The sequence below is a fragment of the Lucilia cuprina genome, chromosome 4, assembly GCF_022045245.1.
Source record: "Lucilia cuprina isolate Lc7/37 chromosome 4, ASM2204524v1, whole genome shotgun sequence".
NCBI lineage: Eukaryota > Metazoa > Arthropoda > Insecta > Diptera > Calliphoridae > Lucilia > Lucilia cuprina.
The window spans coordinates 85,881,994-85,898,518 of record NC_060952.1 but is presented as its reverse complement, the minus strand read 5'-3'; the positions used below and the strand labels follow the sequence as shown (position 1 = coordinate 85,898,518).

At 29.9% G+C, this 16,525-nt stretch overlaps 1 protein-coding gene across 4 annotated transcripts in view; it reads right to left on the bottom strand.

Annotated features, from left to right (window-relative positions):
* The window catches only part of LOC111676486 (myb-like protein P), a 47,753-nt gene that overhangs the window by 7,872 nt on the left and 23,356 nt on the right, over positions 1-16,525 (bottom strand). For all 4 annotated transcript variants that reach the window (XM_046949879.1, XM_023437448.2, XM_046949876.1 and 1 more), the window contains exon 3: positions 9,798-9,843. The gene's annotated coding sequence lies outside the window, so the exon portion shown is untranslated. The remainder of the gene's footprint in view (positions 1-9,797; positions 9,844-16,525) is intronic.

The window sequence follows — 16,525 nt, the reverse complement described above, 5'->3', positions numbered from 1 at the left end:
TATAGACTAGACTATAGACTAGACTATAGACTAGACTATAGACTAGACTATAGACTAGACTATAGACTAGACTATAGACTAGACTATAGACTAAACTATAGACTTGTCGATAGACTTGACAATAAATTAGACAATAGACTAGATTATAGACTAGATTATAGACTAGACTATAGACTAAACTATAGACTTGACGATAGACTTGACAATAGATTAGACAATAGACTAGATTATAGACTAGATTATAGACTAGACTGTAGATGAGACTATAGAGTAGACTCTAGACTAGATTGTAGACTACACTTTAGACCAGACTTGACAAAAGACAACACTATATACAGGACTAGACTATGTAGACTAGACTATATAGACAAAAGTATAGAAAAAAGCTATAGGCAAGACTATAACTGGAGTAGATTAACCTGCTCCACAGTTCTATTAGAGGGAAGAGATTAGGTACTTAATATAGTATTGAATTTTTAGTCATTTTTAAATCAATAGTGTAAATATTGTGATTTTTTTAATTCCTTCATTCAGCTACCACTTAACATCTGGCATCTCTTTATTTTCATTATATATTTTAATTATTAAAATAAACGAATATATATTTTTATTCTTCGTCATTTTGGGGTTTTTATATTTAATAAGTAAACTCCCAATGTAGTTAGAAATCAGAATGGAAACCTTATTAATAAAATATTTCTTATTTTGTTTTTTGTTTTAATTTCTTAATAATTTTACAGCAAAGAGCAAATACAACGAAAACAAAAGAAAAAAATAAAACGTATGCTCTTCAAAAAACAAAAATAGTAATTTTAAACAAAATTATTTATTAATTTAAATTGTAGGTTTTATTTTTATTATTTTTCTTTCTCAAGTAAACAAATTTAATTACATTTAATTAATTTGAAAGACCGAAGTATAGATGAGGGGACAAAATCAAAGAAATATAATATAATTTAAAAGAAAATAAAGAAAAATGTTAAAAAGATAAATGTCGAAACGAAAAATATATAAAATAAAACAGAATAATAGTATTTATGATAAAAAATAATTGTGTTTTGGTGTAGACAAAAAAAAAATTATGTATAAAATGTAATAAAATAAATATTTAATTTATAAACAAGTTAGAAACAAAGATATAAAGTATTATTGTGGGAGAGAAGGGAATGTTACAGGGCAGTGTAATACGTGCCCTTCTTTTGTTAAGAAGATTGGGGATGACAATGTTTTAATAAGTTAAGAAATGTCGGCCTGCAATAGGTTAGTATTTAGTGTTCTAGTCTGGTAGAACGGAGTTTGAGAATTTAATTTCCACGTGCGATTACGTTGCTTTGCAATGGTAAATATGCGACCAAGGGATTCAATAGAGGCCTTGGCAGGCGAGGATCCAGCTCAAGCCTATGAGGGGGGGGGGGTGTATTTTTCTTCTTTACATATATTAATATCTTTATTTATTAATTTTTTAAATTTAGTATGAAAAGTTTTTGGTTTGGGAAATTTTCCTCTTTCCCACCACTTGGAACTGCGCCTGGGCCTAGGTGTATAAATTTCTTAGAAATTGATGTAATATTATCTCTAACTTATTATCTAACTAACTAACTAACTAACTAACTATCTATCTATCTATCTATCTATCAATCTATCAATCTATCAATCTATCAATCTATCAATCTATCAATCTATCAATCTATCAATCTATCAATCTATCAATCTATCAATCTATCTATCTATCTATCTATCTATCTATCTATCTATCTATCTATCTATCTATCTATCTATCTATCTATCTATCTATCTATCTATCTATCTATCTATCTATCTATCTATCTATCTATCTATCTATCTATCTATCTATTTATCTATCTATTTATCTATCTATTTATCTATCTATCTATCTATCTATCTATCTATCTATCTATCTATCTATCTATCTATCTATCTATCTATCTATCTATCTATCTATCTATCTATCTATCTATCTATCTATCTATGTTTTAAAAATAAGTAGAAAATTCCAGAATTCTAACGTTGTTTCAACTTTAACATCGAAAATTCGATAATAAGTTAGAAAAATATTTGAAAATTGTTAAAATAACCTCTACTTCGAGGATTTACAAAAAAAAAAAAACTTTAGATTTATTTGAATTTTGAATTTTTTAGTTCAATTTTTTAATCATTTTTACGGCATTAAACAGATACTAATGTATAGACTATACTAATGTCTATACATTAGTATCTAGTTAGAACTATAGATCAGTCTCTTATATAGATCAATATCTAGTGTGAAGGATCTATATCAGTCTCAAGACTAGACTGTAGATTATAAAGTTATAGATATAGTCTTAGTCTAAATTAGTCTCTAGTCTAGATCACATTTTACTGTAGAATATCTAATCAAGACAATAGATCAATCTCAAGAATAGATTATAAATCAGTCCTAAGTTTAGTCTCTAGTCTAGATCAGCTTCTAAATCAGTCTTTAGTGTAGACTTTAGTACAGTCTTTTATATAGACTGTAGATCAGTCTTTAGTATAGACTATAGATAAAGGGTGTGAAGTTAAATTCGTCGGCCAGATACGTCCCACAACACATTTGTCAAATACGTTCCACATACTGTAAAATTCGTTTTCAAATTAAATTAATTGATTTTTTAATAAAACAAACGCCAAATAAAATGTTTTTGTGAAAAAATGTAAAAATATATTAAAATATATTCCGAAAATAAATATGTAAAATAAAAATTAATAAAAATAATTGTATACTCATAAAAATGGTGGTTAATAATAAAATTTTCAAATGAAGAAAATCGACACTTTGAGAAGACATGAATTGGGGTACCGGCATAGTGGAAGTAGGCCAGGACTAGTTCTTTCCAAAAACATATAGTTTATATGCAATTCCAGCTCTGGATAATTTATACGAATTTTTGAAAAAACGTAAAATTTTGCCAAAAAATCAGAAATTTTCAAGTGGCTCCAACGGGTATTTAGAGAAGACATGAATCGGGGTAGCAAAAAACTTGAAGTAGCCCAGGACTAGTTCTTTCCAAAAACATATAGTTTATATGCAATTCCAGCTCTGGATAATTTTTACGATTTTTTAAAAAATACAAAATTTTGCCAAAAAATCAGAAATTTTCAAGTGGCTCCAACGGGTATTTAGAGAAGACATGAATCGGGGTAGCGAAAAACTGGAAGTAGCCCAGGACTAGTTCTTTCCAAAAACATATAGTTTATATGCAATTCCAGCTCTGGATAATTTTTAGGAATTTTTGAAAAAACGTAAAATTTTGCCAAAAAATCAGAAATTTTCAAGTGGCTCCAACGGGTATTTAGAGAAGACATGAATCAGGGTAGCGAAAAACTGGAAGTAGGCCAGGACTAGTTCTTTCCAAAAACATATAGTTTATATGCAATTCCAGCTCTGGATATTTTTTACGAATTTTTGAAAAAACGTAAAATTTTGCCAAAAAATCAGAAATTTTCAAGTGGCTCCAACGGGTATTTGGAGAAAACATGAATCGGGGTAGCGGAAAACTGGAAGTAGCCCAGGACTAGTTCTTTCCAAAAACATATAGTTTATATGCAATTCCAGCTCTGGATAATTTTTACGAATTTTTGAAAAAACATAAAATTTTGCCAAAAAATCAGAAATTTTCAAGTGGCTCCAACTGGTATTTAGAGAAGACATGAATCGGGGTAGCGAAAAACTGGAAGTAGCCCAGGACTAGTTCTTTCCAAAAACATATAGTTTATATGCAATTCCAGCTCTGGATAATTTTTACGAATTTTTGAAAAAACATAAAATTTTGCCAAAAAATCAGAAAATTTCAAGTGGCTCCAACGGGTATTTAGAGAAGACATGAATCAGGGTAGCGAAAAACTGGAAGTAGGCCAGGACTAGTTCTTTCCAAAAACATATAGTTTATATGCAATTCCAGCTCTGGGTAATTTTTAGGAATTTTTGAAAAAACGTAAAATTTTGCCAAAAAATCAGAAATTTTCAAGTGGCTCCAACGGGTATTTAGAGAAGACATGAATCAGGGTAGCGAAAAACTGGAAGTAGGCCAGGACTATTTCTTTCCAAAAACATATAGTTTATATGCAATTCCAGCTCTGGATAATTTTTACGAATTTTTGAAAAAACATAAAATTTTGCCAAAAAATCAGAAATTTTCAAGTGGCTCCAACTGGTATTTAGAGAAGACATGAATCGGGGTAGCGAAAAACTGGAAGTAGCCCAGGACTAGTTCTTTCCAAAAACATATAGTTTATATGCAATTCCAGCTCTGGATAATTTTTACGAATTTTTGAAAAAACATAAAATTTTGCCAAAAAATCAGAAATTTTCAAGTGGCTCCAACGGGTATTTAGAGAAGACATGAATCAGGGTAGCGAAAAACTGGAAGTAGGCCAGGACTAGTTCTTTCCAAAAACATATAGTTTATATGCAATTCCAGCTCTGGATAATTTTTACGAATTTTTGAAAAAACATAAAATTTTGCCAAAAAATCAGAAATTTTCAAGTGGCTCCAACTGGTATTTAGAGAAGACATGAATCGGGGTAGCGAAAAACTGGAAGAGGTCCAGGACTAGTTCTTTCCAAAAACATATAGTTTATATGCAATTCCAGCTCTGGATAATTTTTACGAATTTTTGAAAAAACATAAAATTTTGCCAAAAAATCAGAAATTTTCAAGTGGCTCCAATGGGTATTTAGAGAAGACATGAATCGGGATAGCGAAAAACTGGAAGTAGCCCAGGACTAGTTCTTTCCAAAAACATATAGTTTATATGCAATTCCAGCTCTGGGTAATTTTTAGGAATTTTTGAAAAAACGTAAAATTTTGCCAAAAAATCAGAAATTTTCAAGTGGCTCCAACGGGTATTTAGAGAAGACATGAATCGGGGTAGCGAAAAACTGGAAGTAGCCCAGGACTAGTTCTTTCCAAAAACATATAGTTTATATGCAATTCCAGCTCTGGATAATTTTTACGAATTTTTGAAAAAACGTAAAATTTTGCCAAAAAATCAGAAATTTTCAAGTGGCTCCAACGGGTATTTGGAGAAAACATGAATCGGGGTAGCGGAAAACTGGAAGTAGGCCAGGACTAGTTCTTTCCAAAAACATATAGTTTATATGCAATTCCAGCTCTGGATAATTTTTACGAATTTTTGAAAAAACGTAAAATTTTGCCAAAAAATCAGAAATTTTCAAGTGGCTCCAACGGGTATTTGGAGAAAACATGAATCGGGGTAGCGGAAAACTGGAAGTAGCGCAGGACTAGTTCTTTCCAAAAACATATAGATTATATGCAATTTCAGCTCTAAATTATTTTTACGAATTTTTGAAAAAAAACATAAAATTTTGCAAAAAATTCAGAAATTTTTGGAGAAGACCCATTAAAAACTATTTTAAGGGTTGTACTTACATAACCAGTTACTTTTCAGTGACTAGTAATTAGCGTCTGCATAACTTTGAGGTACTTTAGTAATGACTGTTAATCTAGTATAGGAGTATGAGCTTTATTTTCGATTTGTTACTTAGTTTTCATATTTTAACCGATTGCGTGAAACAATTGTGGCCTACTTCCAGTTTTCCGCTACCCCGATTCATGTTTTCTCCAAATACCCGTTGGAGCCACTTGAAAATTTCTGATTTTTTGGCAAAATTTTATGTTTTTTCAAAAATTTGTAAAAATTATCCAGAGCTGGAATTGCATATAAACTATATGTTTTTGGAAAGAACTAGTCCTGGGCTACTTCAAGTTTTTTGCTACCCCGATTCATGTCTTCTCTAAATACCCGTTGGAGCCACTTGAAAATTTCTGATTTTTTGGCAAAATTTTACGTTTTTTCAAAAATTCGTATAAATTATCCAGAGCTGGAATTGCATATAAACTATATGTTTTTGGAAAGAACTAGTCCTGGCCTACTTCCACTATGCCGGTACCCCAATTCATGTCTTCTCAAAGTGTCGATTTTCTTCATTTGAAAATTTTATTATTAACCACCATTTTTATGAGTATACAATTATTTTTATTAATTTTTATTTTACATATTTATTTTCGGAATATATTTTAATATATTTTTACATTTTTTCACAAAAACATTTTATTTGGCGTTTGTTTTATTAAAAAATCAATTAATTTAATTTGAAAACGAATTTTACAGTATGTGGAACGTATTTGACAAATGTGTTGTGGGACGTATCTGGCCGACGAATTTAACTTCACACCCTTCTATAGATAAGTCTTAAGACTAGAGACTCTACATTATAGATTCGTATTAAAGATAGATTTGTATCAAAATGTAAAAAATAAATCAGTCCCTAACCTAGACTTATAAATCACTTTCGAAATTTCGAAAATTTGATGTTAAGTTTGAAAAAAAATTTAAAATTATTAAATATCTTAAATCTAGCGAATTCATAAAAATGTAATTTAAATTTGATTTTTTAAAAAAAAATTTCTTTTCTTTTCAAAATTTTAATTTTGAAAAATTTTTTAAAAAAATTAAAAATTTTGAAAACATTTAAAAATTTTATTAAATTTTAAAGTTAGATTTCATCTACAATCATTTGAAGGCATTTTCGAAAATTCAAACATAATTTCGTAATTTCGAATTTAAGTTCGAAAAATTTTTAAAATTGTACAAATAATCTCTAGATTTAAAGAATTTTGAAAAATAAAGTTTTATTATAATTGATAAACAAATTTCTTATTTTGACTTAATTTTGAACTTAAAATTTTTAAATTTATTTTAAAGATTTAAAGAAATTTTAAAGAACTCTCCGTTTTTTTTTTTAGGAAATTTTAAATAAAATTTTTTTATATTTATATATAAAAAAAAAAATCAATAAATAGTTTGTTTATTTAATTTATGTATTATTTTTGTTGTTGTTTGAAAAACCGCACTACCAACAAAATTTGAATGTAATAACACACAACAACTTCTAATAATAATAATAATAAATTTAATACTAAAACAAACAAGAGTGTTAAAGAGGAAAAGAGAGAGAAGAGAAAGAGAGTGAAACAAAATATATAAATACTATAAACAAAATTAATAAATAAATTATTTAAAGCTAAAAACACAAATGAGTCATTTATAGAATAAAAATATGAAAATATATATTTTTTTAATTAAAAATATTAAACAAAAATTCTAAGAAATTAAGAAAAATAATAAAATATTAAATTTTTTTTAATAAGAAAAATTAAAATAAATCAATAATTATTTTTGTACACATAATTTTTTTTTGTTAATTTTCCTTAAGTTATTGCCAAGAAAAAGAAAATAATCAATATTAAGTAGATGATGATAACTGGGGTGTGCGTGTGTGTGTGTATTAGTGTTTAACTTAATTATTTTAATATAAACAAATGTTTTTTTTCCAACAAAATAATATAATTATTTTTTCACTTTTAATTAAATACTATAAAATAAATTTTTTTGTTTACTTGTCTCCCTCCTCTTCTTTCAAACCAAAGCCACAAAACTCTACCTCTCTCTCTCCCTCTCTATTTTTCTTATTAACTTAATAATTTGAGCAAAATCGCCAAGAAAATAGTTCATTTTTTTTCTCTCATCAACTTACTCACTCACCCTTTATTTTAATTAAATCCCAGAAGAAACAAAAACAAATTTGCAACAACCACAACAACAACAACAACAGCAATTTGTAAACAATTTATATTTTACTATTTTCTTTTCAATAGCTTACAAATAATTTCTCTTTATTTTAAAAGTTTTTATGTAAAAAGAGCTTTTTTACCAAAAAAAAAAAAATATTAGTTTCTCTCTTAAACAATTGTTTATGTATGTTTTTCATTGGAATTAGTTAATAAATAATAATAAAATAAAATGGTGTCATTTTTATACACTTTGTATATAAAAGAAAATAGACGTTATTTTTGAAAACAATCAAAAAAAAAGAACACCTCTTTAAAAACCCAAATATACACAGAGAGAAAAAAGTTTAAATTAAAAAAAGCGAAATTTATAATTAAAAACCCTCTGAATTCTAAATCAGTCTCTTTTCTAGAATACACATACGTCTCATTTCTAGACTATAGATTAGTATCTTTTTTAGACTACAGATTAGTCTCTACATCAGTTTCTAGCCTAGACTACAGATCTGTCTCTACATCAGTCTCTAGTCTAGACTATAGATCTGTATTTAGCCTATACTATAGATTAGTTTAGTCATTAACCTAGACTATGGATCACTTTCTAGTCAAGACCATAGATCAGTCTCTAGCCTAAACTAAAGATCAGTCTCTAAATTCATCTTTAGTGTAGACAATAGAATAGTCTTTAGTATAGACCATAGATCAATATCTAGTCAGTTACTAGTCTAAATCAGTTTCAGAACTAAACTATACAACAGTGTCTTGTTTAGACTATAGATCAGCTTCTAATCTAAACTACATACTAGATTCTAGTATATACAACATTTCAGTATCTAATCTAAGCTTTAAGCTAGTCCCTACTCTAGATTTCAGATCAGTTCTTAATGCAGACTATAGATCAATCTTTAATAGTCTAGACTGTTAACTAATTAAACAAAAATTCTAGTAGCCTAGACTATAAAACAGTCAATAGTATAGATCAGTCTCTAATATGGAATATAGATCAATGTCTAGTGTAATGCAGATCAGTCTTATGTTAAGGATCTAGATCAGTCTCAAGTCCAGACTGTAGATTATTCTCTAGCCTAAGTTATAGATAAGTATCCAATAAAGACTATGGATATAGTATATAGTCTAGATTATTGATCAACCTATAGTCCTGATTATAGATCAGTTCCAAGTCTAGACTATAGAGCAGTATCTACATCAGTCTTTAATGTAGATTGTATATCAGTCTCTAGTCTAGATAATAGATCAGTCTATAATCTGTAGACTGTAGATCAGTCTTTAGTATAGACTATAGTCTCTAGTCTACATTATAGATTTGTAAGAAGTCTAGACTATAGATCAGTCTCTAGTCTAGACTGTTGATTAGTTTCTAGTGTGGGCTTTAGTGTAGAATATAGTGCAGTCTCTAGAACAAAGTATAGATCTGTATACAGTGTAAAACATAAATTAGTCTCTAGGCTAGACTATAGATCATTCTCTAACAAAGACTACAGATCAGTATCTTGTCGAGACAATAGATTAGATTCAAGTATAGATTATAGATCAGTCCCAAGTCTAGACTAAAGATCAGTCTCTAAATCTGTCTTTAGTGTTGACTGTAAAGCAGTCTTTAGTATAGACTATAGATCAGTCTCTAGATTAAACTGCAAATTTGTCTCTAGTCTGAATCTAAATCAGTCTTTAGTGTAGACTTTAGAATAGTCTTTAGTATAGACCATAGATCGGTATCTAGTATAGACTGTAGATCTTTCTTTTGTCATGACTATAATTTCATTCTTCAGCTTGTATTGATCTGTTTCTAGTCTAGATTATATATAGTCTTAATTGTAAAGTAAAGTGAGGAATTCGAATGTACATTCTAGCTTAAGGAAGCTTTCAATTTATTCTTACAATTTTATAGTTTTTCCCCCCGATTTAAAGAGAAAAAATATAAAGTGCTTGTTACGAATGTTTTTAGTAAAATAATCTGCGTTTTTTTGTCTTACACGGGGCCACATTTCGTTTGAATAACGTTATGATTTTTTACTTCAGAGCACAAAAAAAATATATAACGTTATTTTTTGGGAGTAAAATTTTAAGAAGTAGGTAGTGACGTCTCTGTTACCCTTAATTGTGCAGATAATTAAAATAATTAAAAACTTTTGCAAAACTTACCCCGTTAGCATGAGTATAGAGAAAATTACTCCATGAAGAAGATACACTAAAAGAAAGAAATGGAAAAACAAAATTTTAATAAAAAAATCTTTAATAAATTGAAAAGAAACTAGAAATTTCTTAAGATCTAATGAAAAAACATTTGTTGTTAATATAACACTTTATTTAAATTATTTTAATAACTTTTGTTGTTTCTATATAAATCGCTTATAGGCCGGGACAAGTGCAATATTGTTTATATATAAATGAAAACATTGACACCTTTCCCCACCTAAATGCAATTTACTGTAATAATTTGTAGACGTTTTCTGAAAAAAAAAACTCTCAAATTTTCAATATTATTTTATCCGTTAAAAAAAAACTCACACACACAATATTCTTTTAAAAAATTAACACACTCAGTAATTTAACACATAATTCAATTCAAGCAAAAATCCTTGTACAACAATAAAATGTATATATATTAAAATTAATTTGATTCGTTATATCAAATTACCTATTTTAAATATGTATTATAAAAAACCAACAACAAAAACAAACTATAGTTAAGATATTAAATTTCCGCCCTTAGGCTGGCTACCAAACAAAAAAAGGAACCTCAGAGAAATCCTTTATAATTATAATAATCTACAGAGAGAGAGTACAGTTACGCTATTTGTCGGTTGCAAAGTTTCGCCAACAGTTGAGGGCGTTATTATCTAAAGTCTGTGCTTTGTTTTTTGTCCAAATGTTTTGCTGTTATTATTGTTAATAGTTTGATCCAGCAACCTTTATATGATGATCCTCTGTCTTCATCATGAAGACATTCATCATTAACACAATACCAACAACAGCAACAACAAAATATTGAAAAGAAAATAAATACAGATTAAAATAAAAGGAATAAAGGAGCCACTTTTTACACGGGTAACGAAATACACACTCATGCGTACAGTAAAATTAACCCTCTAAGACAGTGGTATTAAAAAGGACTTTCAATCCATAATCTTGAGTATAAATCACTCTAAAGACTATAGTATAGATCAGTCTACAGACTATAGTATAAATCTGTCCATAATCTGTCCAGAACAGTCTACAGTGTTGACTATTGATCAATCTACAGTCTTGCCTATAGATCAGACTATTCTCTTAATTATTGATCAGTATATACCCTTGACTATAGATCAGACTAGAGTCATGACTATAGATCAATTGATTATCAATCAGTCTATAGTCTTAACTACCGATCAGTCTATGGTCTTGACTATAGATCAGATTATAGTCTTGACTACAGATCAGTCTATAGTCTTGACTACAGATCAGTCTAAAGTCTTGACTATAGATCAGTCTATAGTATTGACTATAGATCAATCTATAGCTTTGACTATAGATCAGTCTATAGTCTTAACTATCGAACAGTCTATAGTCTTGACTATTGATTAGTCCATAGACTTGACTATAGATCATTCTATAGTCTTGACTATAGTCCAATCTAAAGTCTTGACTATAGATCAGTATATAGTTTTGACTATAGATAAGTCTATAGCTTCGACTATAGATCAGTCTATAGTCTTGACTATAGATCAGTCTATAGTCTTGACTATAGTTCAATCTAAAGTCTTGACTATAGATCAGTCTATAGTTTTGACTATAGATTAGTCTATAGCTTTGACTATAGATCAGTCTATAGTCTTAACTATCGATCAGACTATAGTCTTAACTATCGATCAGTCCATAGTCTTGATTATAGATCAGTCTATAGTCTTGTCTATAACATCAGTCTATAGTATTGACTAAAGATCAGTCTATAGTCTTGACTATAGATCAGTCTATAGTCTTGACTATAGATCAGTCTATAGCCTTGACAATAGATCAGTCTATAGTCTTGACTTTAGATCAGTCTATAGTCTTGAATACAGATAAATCTATAGTCTTGACTATAGAACAGTCTATAGTCTTGACTATAGATCAGTCTATAGTCTTGACTATAGATCAGCCTATAGTCTTTACTATAGATCAGTCTATAGTCTTACTATATACTGAACTATATTACATATAGATCAGTATATGTCCTTGACTACAAATCAGTTCATTGTATATACAGATCAGTCACTAATCACCCAACAAGGGTTAATTCTGCATAAAAACTAAACAGCAGTCTTAATGCCCTCACTTAAAGAACATTTATTATTGATGGTGCCAAAACAGAAGAAAGAATGGACTTACTGAGAAAGAATTGAAAGAAGATATAGGATAACTAGTAGAGGATCACAGAAGGACAACAAACAACAATAGCAACAACAAAATTATTGTTCTTTTCCTGTCTTCACATATCGTTTTGCACTTTGTTTATTTGTCTACCTGTAGACGTAACAACACAACTACTTTTCTTACTTCAGTTCCATCATAATCATCATTATGATCATCGTCGTCAGCATCATTTATGTTTTAAAAAACTCCAAGTTTCAGCTTTAATTCAAAATTTATTGCTTTCAAATTTCTTTCAACACAAAAACAAACACACACGGACACACACACACAACAACACACTTGATTCAATAATAAGAATTGAACAAAACAATAAAAAAAAAATCATTGAAATTCCTTGCTGGAAGATGACTAGACGACAAACTAAACGACATTGAGTTTGGAAACCAAGTTGAAATTTGCTAAAGATGAGCTGATGATGATGGTGTCTTGTGTATTTGGTTCCCTTTATTTTAATATTTTCTTTTCTTTGCGTATGCTGATCTTTTTTAACCAGAAGAAATCATGCGGAAAATACTTTTATTTTCACATGAAATCACTTTTTTGTTTTTAATTTTTTTGCCCAAAACATAAAGGTTTTAATGTCAATTTCTAGATTATTTTATAATATTATTTTTCATTGTTTTTCTTTTCTGATATCATAATTTTTAGCACCACATGTATTTTTTTAAGATATTTAATATTATTTTAACAATAAGAGAAATTACAGATCGTTCAGGTCATTTATTACTAGATCAGTCTGTAGTCTTCATTATAGATCAGTCCGTAGTCTTCACTATAGATCATTTTATAGTCTGGTCCTCAGATCACTATAGTATTGACTATAGATCAGTCTATATTCCTGACTATATATCAGTCTATATTCTTGACATTAGATCAGTCTTTACTATAGATCAGTGTATAGTTTTGACTATAGATCAGTCTATAGTTTCGACTATAGATCAGTCTATAGTCTTGACTATATATCAGTCTATAGTCCTGACTATAGACCAGTCTATAGTTTTGACAATAGATCAGTCTAGTATAAATAAACTGATATATAGTCTTAACTATAGATCAGTTTATAGTCTTTTAGATCAGTCTTTAATGTTGACTATAAGCAGTCTACAGTCTTGACTATAGATCAGTCTATAATCTTGACTATAGACCGTTCTACAGTCTTGACTATAGACCGGTCTACAGTCTTGACTATAGATCAGTCTATAATCTTGACTATAGACCGGTCTACAGTCTTGACTATAGACCGGTCTACAGTCTTGACTATAGATCAGTCTATAGTCTTGACTATAGATCAGTCTACAGTCTTGACAATAGATCAGTCTATAGTCTTGACTATAGATCAGTCTATAGTCTTGACTATAGATCAGTCTGTAGTTTTGACTATAGATCAGTCTATAGTCTTGACTATAGATCAGTCTATAGTCTTGACTATATATCAGTCTATAGTCTTGACTATAGATCAGTCTATAGCCTTGACTATAGATCAGTCTATAGTCTTGACTATAGATCAGTCTATAGTCTTGACTATAGATCAGTCTATAGTCTTGACTATAGATCAGTCTATAGTCTTGACTATAGATCAGTCTATAGTCTTGATTATAGATCAGTCTCTAGTCTTGACTATATATCATTCTATTGTGTTGACTATAGATCATTCTATAGTCTTGACTATAGATCAGTCTAAAGCCTTGATTATAGCTCCAACTTGACTACATATCAGTCATAGTCTACATATCAGTCATAATATTTACTATAGATTTTAACCTTTAAACTGTGGTGACCTTTCCGTTAAGTACTTTATTTTTACTTTTAATCATAATCATATAAACATTGCTTTAAACTTTTTTGTTTTTAAAAATAATCATAAAAATGTAATTTCAGTTTTCTTTTGAATTTCTTTCAATAAAGATAATTTTTATAAAAAATAAAAATAGTACACTCAATTCTATAATTTAGTACACTCAATTCTATAATTGGTGACCCCGAAGAAAAAAAAAAAAAAAAATGGAAAATCAATCAAACAATTCAATCCCCCATGCATCTGCAAATACCAATTCGTCCAACAACATATCGGATTTAGCAGATATTTCCAGTTTCGCTACACGACTTCAAATTCCTCAATTACAAGGCTATTCAATTGGTAGCATTCAAGCATGGTTCACTCGTTTAGAAGCATTTTTTCAAATCAACGGCTTTGGAAGAATGAATCAAGATCAGCAAGACCAGACCAAGTTCAATATAGCGATAATGTACATGGATGAAAAACTGCATGAGCAAGTTTTTGACATTGTTCGTAATCCGCCACAATCCAATAAGTATGAAACATTAAAACAAATTCTTATCAAGAAATTTTCTGCATCTCCAATGGCTCGATTGGAACAACTGATGACAGGAATTCAGTTGGGAGATAGTAAACCAAGTCACATTTTAACACTTCTACAAAGGACAGATGTTACTAGTGACATGCAGTTAATTAAACAATTATGGATTCAGCGTTTGCCAGTCTCTGTACGTGCAGTTGTAGCATGCGTATTAAAAAGTAGCCCCAATTGCCCATTGGATGAACTTGGTGCAATAGCAGATGACATTTTTGACTCTACTCATATAAAGTCAGTGGAATCAATTACATCTCCCACAAACAAGAATATTGCAATTGATGCCATTTCAAATGATGTTTCCGAAAGACTTTTGCAGATTGAGAAAACATTATCCTCCTTACAAAAGGATATTAAACGTTCATCGTCAGCATCACGCAGAAACAGTTCACCACAAAATATGTCATTTTGTTATTACCATAAAAAGTTTGGTAATCGTGCTCGTAAGTGCAGCCCGCCATGTAATTTTGATGTTTCAAAAAACTAAACAATTCGGTGGAATTACGTCATAATTCCGCCAAACCTTCAGTTCAAAATAATTCAAACATCACAAATAAAACCAATTCAAGTTCTTCTTCAATTGGAGACGTTACTACTTGTAATCCCAGCCGCCTTTTTATACATGATCGACAAACGAAACAGCGTTTTCTAATCGACACAGGTGCAGATATCTCAGTATTGAAGATTACTGACACTAACATCGCAACCAATCACCAACAAAACTTTTTGCAGCCAATAATTCATCCATTAGTACATATGGTCAAAAGCGTCTAAAGATAGATTTTGGATTAAAAAGACCATTTGAATGGACATTTGTTGTTGCAGATACTGCTCATAACATTATTGGTGCTGATTTCATTAAACATTTTAATCTATTAGTTGATCTCAATAACTCCAAACTTATTGACTCAACAACGAGGATTGGTACTCAGATTTCAACTATATCTGATTCAACTAATCATGCTTCAGTTAAACTTTATAACCCAAACAACGTCTATGCAAAACTCCTGGAAGAATTTCAAGACATTACACAAATTAACTTTAAAATTCCAGAAAATGGTAAGTCTCCTAATGTTACTCATTGTATTGAAACACACGGACCACCGGTTTTTTCAAAACCCAGAAGGTTAACACCAGAAAAATTTCGGGCGGCAAGAGAAGAATTTGAATATCTCATGAAAATTGGTGTTATTCGACCTTCTAAGAGTCCCTACGCATCACCATTACATGTAGTTCGTAAATCTAATAACTCTTGGAGACCTTGTGGTGATTATCGTGCATTAAATGCCCAGACAATACCTGATAGGTATCCACTACCGCATATTCAAGATCTATCTCACAACTTACATGGCAAAACTATATTTTCTAAACTAGATCTTCAACGTGGATACCATCAAATACCTATAGAGGAGTGTGATATACAAAAAACTGCGGTGACTACTCCATTTGGGTTATTTGAATATCTACGGATGCCGTTTGGTCTAAGAAATTCCGCACAAACATTTCAGCGATACATGCATGAGGTTCTTCGTGGTTTAGATTTCGCATTTTGTTATATTGATGACATATGTATTGCTTCGACATCTACGGAAGAACATGAAACTCATATACGACAAGTTTTTGAAAGGCTTCGAAAGTTCTCATTAGTAATTAATCCCTCCAAATGTGTATTTGCAAAAACTGACATAGAATTTCTTGGACATTCTATATCGTCTCAAGGTATTCGACCTTTACCAAATAAAATTGATGTTATCAAGAACTTTCCACTTCCGAAATTAGCATGCGAACTTAAACGTTTTTTGGCCATGGTCAATTTTTACCGCAGATTCATTCCACATGCAACTCAACATCAACAACCACTTATTTCTCTTATTAATGGTAATAAGAAAAATGACCGCTCAGTTATTTTGTGGACCGAAGAGACATTGCAACATTTTGAATTGTGTAAACAAGACTTAGTAAATGCCACAACACTTTCTCATCCAGCACCTGAAGCTAAAATTAATTTATGTACAGATGCAAGTAACACAGGCATGGGAGCAGTAGTCCATCAAATAGTAAATAATCAACACCAGCCGCTGGCATTCTTTTCAAAAAAGTTTAGTG